This window comes from Drosophila kikkawai, chromosome 2R (genome assembly GCF_030179895.1).
Source record: "Drosophila kikkawai strain 14028-0561.14 chromosome 2R, DkikHiC1v2, whole genome shotgun sequence".
Taxonomy (NCBI): domain Eukaryota; kingdom Metazoa; phylum Arthropoda; class Insecta; order Diptera; family Drosophilidae; genus Drosophila; species Drosophila kikkawai.
The window spans coordinates 7,528,005-7,536,265 of record NC_091729.1 but is presented as its reverse complement, the minus strand read 5'-3'; the positions used below and the strand labels follow the sequence as shown (position 1 = coordinate 7,536,265).

General features: G+C 39.2%; 1 long non-coding RNA gene across 1 annotated transcript; it reads right to left on the bottom strand.

The window, feature by feature from the left end:
- Positions 1 to 248: 248 nt before the first annotated feature.
- Positions 249 to 2,640, bottom strand: LOC138928038 (uncharacterized). Its single transcript, XR_011444506.1, has 3 exons — positions 2,520 to 2,640; positions 1,701 to 2,470; positions 249 to 520 (listed from the first exon to the last, which is right to left on the bottom strand). It is a non-coding gene; the product is annotated as an uncharacterized lncRNA (long non-coding RNA).
- Between the last annotated feature and the right edge of the window lie 5,621 nt (positions 2,641 to 8,261).

Sequence of the window (8,261 nt, the reverse complement as noted above, 5' to 3'; positions counted from 1 at the left end):
CGTTACGTATTCTTTAATAAATTTATTAAATAAATTAATGTTTAAATTTCAAGGGCAAACGGCATTCTTAGGTCCCTACTATTAAAATATATTAAGTCGATATTTATCAGGCTTTAGCCACACAAAACCATTGACCAACACATCAAACATCGAAGATAGTTTAACGTAATCAACCATACTAGAAATACAAATAACTTTTAGATTTGAACTTGATTATTTTTAAGGTATACATAGCGATTCATATTCAAAGGATTCCAAGAGTAAAACAGTCACAGTCCATTTTTCAAATAATTCAGTATGAAAAACTCCAAGTGTACTTGTCGCTTTCGCTGGTGCTCGGCTCGGCTCTTCATGTTGCCGTCACAGCGACAGAATCATCATCGCCATCATCAACTCAAGATACAGAATCAGCTTCAACATATTTCAAAATGCATTTTGCGTAGCTCCATGTGGCTCAGGGAATTCGACGGTATTCTCCCCTTCTCTAAACTCGTCACACTCTTGGCTGATTCTGGAGCTGCTGTAAGGGACTGCAAATTATTGCTACACATAATACGCTAGTAAGTTATGAGTTTCGGGATTTAGCAAAGATACGATAAATACGGTTTCAATTCCATGTATGTCTTTTTTGTAAATTTAAAGAGATTTACATTCAACAGTAAAGTTTAGTTTCGTCTGGTAAATATTTAGGTACATGAATGTACATATATGATTAAAGCTTGGCCCAATTACATTAGTAGTTAGTCACGATATCTTTCCATTCAATATATTGCTCAGAATATAGTCTAAAGGTCGCCTAAAAAATAACGAACTAAATTTTTATTAATGTCAAAAGTCTAAAATGCTCTTATAGTTTCCTTTAGGTACACATTCTTTGTGGTTTGTGTTTCTAAAAATAATGAAGCAATGCTTATATTACGTAATACATTATAATTTTATGCAAAATAAGAATTGGGTTTACCTTTATAGTAACTTTAATGGTATACAAAAATATAATTAGGCATAAAGTAGAAATAGTTGTACGTAAATAATCTTAGAAATAATCATTAAGGATGCTATTACTTATAAGTAGGCCTTCTGACTAAAACACGACTATCCTCTGCAAGGGTATAGGTAAAAAATGTATTTCGCTAAAATAATCCCTGCTACATTTCCTATGATTAAACACCTACGCACACAGAAACACGGAAAAAATAGCATCTAGAACAGGCCGTCCGTTGCTGCGTCTCGTCTACTTCGTCACTCTGCCGTATGAATGAATGTCATATTCTCGGATGGAGATGACGAACTGCTGACAGGTGGCAGCATCTAATTGGGCTTCTTAATTTTCTGACACTCTCGGATTTAGTGAGCGCGTCAAGAGGAGGACAATTGCCTAGGCAACCGCACGAACAGTGCGTCGGCTGAAATTTCGCAGAATTCTTCCCGGGCGTTCTCCCCACGTTGACAGCCCGGGGCCGCAATTGGCGAGAGGCGGATGAGCGTATCGGACAACCACGCGTTCATCATCATAATCATCATAATTCGCTGCCAAAGCCAAAACAAGCCAAAAAAAAAATAACCGACACACCAAAAAACACTCAAGCGAAAAATGCCGTGTGAACAGTGGGATGTTGATCATTTGTGTAATGTTAAGGATTGATGTCAAAGGTGGAAGTGGATATCTGTTGTCCTAGACACAAAAAAGGAAGTTTACTTACACTTGTCAGGCAGGGATTGGAGTTTTCAATTTATTTAAAATATCTCTACAAGTCCTGGCAAAAAGCCATACATTGAGATATCTAAGCACAATCTAGTAACCTATTATCGATGTCTGGCTATGCTCTTGAAAACTTGTAATGTGCTGCTAAGGGACTTTCAGCTCTCATTCAATTCAAGTCTAAACCCTTGCGATTTTCCATACCTCCACCGATACTAATTGCGGTCCACTGTAGCCAACGTCTCCTTGGCCACTACTCATCATCAGGCGACTAAAGTCGACCAAGAAGACATCGTTGATGCTGAGATGCCGAGATTCTGAAGCTTGTCACTTGTCAGTTGTTTGTCATCTGACATACATGTGAGTGATATATAAACACACACGGACCGGCGGCCCGAAATGCTGAGATGCTGGGATGCTGCGATGCCGCCAGTTGAGCATTATCCACTCTGTACAGGCACTTAGTCGAATTCTCGCGTACTTAGCGGCATATGCATGCCTGGTTTTTGGGGCCAACTTTCCGTTCTGCTCTGCTCTGCACTCTGTTCCCTGGCTGATCTTGGTGTTTTGCTTGTTTTTTGTCAGCGAAATTTATTGCTTCATTTGTTTCGGACCACTACCCATATGGAGGGCAACTCGGGCGAGGACGGGGCGTGAAGGGGTGGACGTCTCAGTACATCGCTCTGACGCTTTGGTTTTCATATTTTTCACATTGTCAGTGATATATCATCGGACAAATGGTGGCCACATCAGCATCCGCCGCTGGCTCATCTAAGCAAATCCCATGAAAGCGAAATGACATTGAATAACTATGCATCACCTAGAGATCAAGTGCCACTTCCGCTCGTTCGGATTCCTTTCAAGAGTCTGCGACAAATCAATCAATGTATGGCGCCCCCACATGCTGTTTTTGCCATCTTTCTCACTTGGCTGTTTCTGTGGATGTTTGTGGAGATGTCGCAATAAAGTTCAGGAATGAAAACGAAACACAACGATTTTTAGAATATAACTTAAAAATCTTATTGAAATTTTCAGATAACATTTTTTTTTTTAATTTTGTGTCAAAGAGGTTCTCTAGATTGCAAATACTAATCCTGTGCTGTCGCCTATTTTGTTGTCTGGCTATCCGTTCAATCTTGTGCTCACGACTGACATAGAATATCGATCAGAAGATGTGGTCTCCATCACTCCTCCGAAGTTTCGAGATGAAGCCCCTGTCCTGGGCTAATACACATAAGGGCATGAAGTTCCCACTTGGAACATAGTCCCATTCCATCTCAACCATTCGCCCATGCTTAATTTTTTCTAGCCGCTGCTACTGACGAAATCATGCCAATATCCCCAAATCCCAAACGAGCAGATCACGCACTCGAAACGTAAATTCCCAGCCAAAATGGTAATGGGCCGCGGCCAACTGACGCGCAGAGATTTCATTTGCCACGGCAGTTGATTTGAGGGACTCCGGCGACTTCGCCGACTCCACTGGCCATTAGCACGTGCACACATTTTGCAAAGATGGGAGCGCTGGCAACCCTGGCAGCAGCAGGAGCTGTATGCGCGGCATTGGCAACATATAATTTGCACAAATTATCGCCAGCGTTTCGCCATATTTTTCGCTGCAATGATGCCGCCGGGGCCACACTCTTTATGTGGCAGGAGGATGAACGACAGGTGCGAAACAAGCAGGACCAACTCTGGCGAAGGACAAACGTTTATCAGAGGAGCTACTCCCGTTCCCAGGATGCTCCGGCATTTTAGTGCACGCCTGGCGCACGAACTGAGCAAATCATTTCTGGATTGCACGACCAAAGTTTGTCTCCTCCCAGCAGCTTGCCGAGGACCGAAGGACCGTAGGACTGGAGGACTCAGGGATAGGACATAAGCTGCGCTCATAACTTTGTCTTGTTTATGTCTGCGGGATGTGATGTGTGCATCAGTGGTCCCCGACCTGCCACGATGAGGGAGTCATTTTGGTTTTGGGGATAGATCGTTTCGGGCGTTTGCAAAACGTAGCTGACGGTGAAAACACTTTATAAACAAGCTTTATAATTGTAAAGGTGTTAAAATTTAGATAATATGTTCGAAACAGTAAATAGTATTATTGGGTTCTGTATACCATAATTCCACGCTCGACAAAAAAGAATATAGATTTATAGAATATCCAAACCTTTCTTTTGAAAAACAAAGCATATTCACAAAGAGTCTTGTAGAATTACCACAATTACTTCGCTTCAAAAATCACACCCATCTAGGGAAAGTCAGATGATGCTCTTCCCGGCATTGTCAATTACCGATTTCGGACAAGCACCACTCAGATAGAAAGAAAACTAATCAAATGTCCCGGGGCTAGAAACAGATGAGTCCCATGCCTCCGCCCTTGGAGCACGTTCCGTGTCTCGTGACCCGCTCCCCGAGTATGAAACATTCATTTGATGCCTGCGACATGACACGTCAGCTCTGAAAAGCTAAGGTGCACTGAGAGGTTCGGAAGCAACACTTTCTGAAAATTTGCTATCTCTAAGATATTTAATAAAATTTGGTTATTCATTCTCCGAAATAAACAACCTCTAAGGATTTTAAATTAAGTCAAACAGGTAACCAAAAAAAGGTTTTCCAAGTTCAATACCAAATTCACAAGTATTTTCTCCAAGTGTTTATATCAAGACTGGATGGTATTGTTGTATATTAGTGTGCGTGACGTTGCATCGAGGGTAGAACCGTGTGATGGAAGCGCGACGAGCATTACGAGGACCCGAGCATCCTGGCCAACGCGACGCCTGATGCAGCCATCGGAATCACATCTTACAGTCGCCGAAAATGCTCACTCCGCTCCGGCTGCCAGCATCCACCGACAACATTTGGCCCGGCAATTCACACGTAGTGCCCATATATAGCCTCCCCTACGAAGGGCGGTCTGAAACGAAAGGCGGGAAACAATTCACACGAGACTGATAGCAGAACCAGATACTTGACTTTACTCCACAGAAATACATGAAGTTCCAGGATGAAAATTAACTTGAAAAAGCCAGTGAGAGTATTCTAGTTTCTTACAAAAACATTTGGACTTTATTAAGGAAAATACAATTTTAAAATTAAGAATTGAATTTCAAACTGGCTTTAAGGTAAGAAAAGTCGTAGGCGTATGATTAAACTGATTTTATGGACTGTTTCTGTAGAACAAGAAGGGGTAGGATCAAATAAGATTTAGTGGGCACAAATAGAAGCCTAGTACTGTAAAGTATTTATATGTAAACCACTTTTATCAATGTTACCTTATGGTGATGAAAATATCTTTTATTTTTGTACGATTTCCCTTAAGTTATATCGCAAATTTTAAATAGCACCATATATGTTACGTTTTCATTCTGATCTGATGTATTTTTGCAAGTGTAGATGCTAAGAAACTGTGTCTTATAGGACATGGTCGAACAACAAAGCCAAGATAACGCCAGGACAACACGGCGCATGAGTGATAAACGTTGAAACATATTCCTTTCAAAACAAATGGATGCAGTTTTAATTCCGTAAAAATGGCTATTTTATAGCTTACATAGGTTTATAGTTTTAAAAAAACTATTTCGCTTTATCTCCCCTTACATAATAAAAGTTTTGTAAGTTAAAAAAATAAGTTTTAAGAGTCCTGTAAATTAGGAATAATCGCTGCCTAACATAAAGCTTTTTAATTCAGGATTAAGGAAATACTTGTGAAATAAATACGAAGCGCACCAGAAAGCCTTTTCAAATTCTTTTGAATATGTGTTCCTTGCAACCAATTTTCGCAACAATAATTTTTGCCGCCCATTACGGAGGACGCTTCGATTTGGAGCGAAAAGTTTTGAAACAGTTATTGGCATCATCAATTGAAGTGTAAGTAAACAACATTAAAAATAACTGCAACTAAATCCAAGCGATTGCGACGCCGTCACATTTTAGCGATGAAATGGCCCAGGCGGAGGACCGAGGCCACGACTCACTGGCGAAATAAGAAGGAACCGGGAGCCGGGCCTGGCAGTGGAGCCAAAGCTTTCTCAAGTGCATAAATCTGTCCGTGAAATTTCCTCTCGCCTGCTCTGCGTTTTTGCCCGAAAAGTCATTTTATGATTATGTGAGAGATTTTTGCTGCAAGGCTAGTAACTGCCTGTATGGATGCGAACGTTAGTGCGAGTCGGTATAATGCAATAGTAAATTGCATGCCGTCCTCAAACTGTTTCTAGCAGTGCAGTTGAAGGCACTTTGATGTCTGCACCGACTTAAATGTCTCCAATAATGGCCGAATTTCAATGAAATTATTTTACGGCAGTTTTTCGAACCAACATTGCCATTTCGATTAGAGGTTTACGCCGATGGTTAAAGGCATCGGCGGCGGCGTAGAGGTCAAAATGACTCGGCGGCGGCGGCGTAGTAGTCAGAAAGAACCGGCGGCGGCGGCGCGTCAAATAAGGCAAAAAGGCCATTTTAATGAGTTATTTTTTTTTTTTTAAGTTTTATAAAGAACAATGACACTGAAGGCCGCGCTGAAGCTGCGCCGATGCCGCACCAGCGGCGCGCCGCGGCGCGCCGTTATTTTCATAATTTGGCGGCGGCGCGTCAAATAAGGCAAAAATCGGCGGCGGCGGCGGCGTGGCGCGGCGGCGTATATGTCTAATTTCGATGGCAATCGTTGAAGTTTTGGGCAAATGTCACCTGAAAAATGAGACGAAATGGGTATTTTTGTGATAAAGAATTCCTTGGGACTTCATTGAGTTAAATTAAATCTATTACTGAAAAAATTTATTGCATTGGCATATTTAATAATTTTATAAAGTTCATTTTACTATTGATTTTAGGTCTGAATTTTCGCCCTACTGAAAGCCAATGCAATAGAAACTTGGACTTCAACTGTGTTTATTATTGTGTACATTAGAGTCCAAATTCATGTATTGGCTTCACTTATAGTGTGGCTGACTTTGAAGTATATATCTATGTTTATATGATGCCGTATCCGTTTGTATCGCATAAAAAGACTTAAGTGACTTATACTTCTCCAACTGGGAAGCGTTTTTCCAACTTTCTATCGCGACATTTCTTAAATTTACTTAGGGAAATAAGCTAATCCTAATCCAAGTCGTTTGCAACTATTACAGGTGTTAATAAAACTGATTTGCTCTTATAACTGAATACTATATACAGTGGCGAGCACAACTGAGTGTATGTTCACGGTTCTGACTTTGGCCATCAATAAAAACCAAACCACACAAGCAAATCCAAAAATTTTTTTTCTATAATGTTTCTTAATTAATTTTTAGTTATTTTAAGAAAGAAACAGCAACTTATCAAATAAATTCAAATACTTAGAATAAAAAAACGAAATAAACTCACATAAACTCAATTTTGCACGTTTTACCTACTTGTACCTTTTTTCGCTTTCCACATCTTTTATAAACTAAATTTTATGTTTTTTGTAAAAGATCTAACTCTATAATTGTTCAGTTATATTTTTGATGGTTGTAGATAAGTTTAAAACGTGTTTTTGATGACCGAAGCTGTATTTGGAAAAATATTATAAAACAAGAAAGGAAGCTAACTTCGGCACGCCGAAGTTTGTATACCCTTGCAGATTGGTTTCGATGTTTATATTATAGATTTAAATGCTGAAAACACTCACAAAACAGAGTTTCATTACATTTTACCTATACTTATTATGTTTACTGTTTGACAGTTACAGTTTTACATTCCCAGTTTTACATTTTCTCTACATCTACCGATCGGTTTATATGGCAGCTATATGATATAGTTGACCGATTTTTATGAAATTTATACCATAATTCTAGAATAATAAAAAAAGCTTATATCTCAGAGTAGATAAACATACGTTGAAAAACAACGAAACTATAATTTTTTTTCCTATTTATTTCTCGATCGTTCCTATGGCAGCTATATCATATAGTCGTCCGATTTTGATAAAATTTATACCAAAATTCTAAAATAATATAGAATGGCCATATCTAAAAAATGGTGCAAAAATGTTGAAAAACATCAAAGTTCTAATTTTTTTTCTACAAATATATCGAACATTTGTATGGCAGCTATATGATATAGTCGTCCGATCCGGCCCGTTCCGACATATATAGCAGTGAGAGCATATAGAAGACTATATGCAAAGTTTCATTCAGATAGCTTTAAAACTGAGGGACTAGTTTGCGTAGAAACAGACAGACAGACAGACGGACAGACAGACGGACAGACAGACAGACGGACAGACGGACAGACAGACAGACGGACATAGCTAGATCGACTCGGCTGTTGATGCTGATCAAGAATATATATACTTTATAGGGTCGGAAACGTCTCCTTCACTGCGTTGCAAACTTCTGACTGAAATTATAATACCCTGCAAGGGTATAAATATTTTGATAAAAGCCCAACATTTTCAAAATTTTTTGTGATAAATTGAAAATAATGTTGTGAATCTGACAAAAAGTATGTATGTATGTATGTATGTATGTATGTAGGTATAATTATATAATTATAATGTTTTAGTATATAAAATTATATACCTATAAATAGTTTTACATACTCTGAT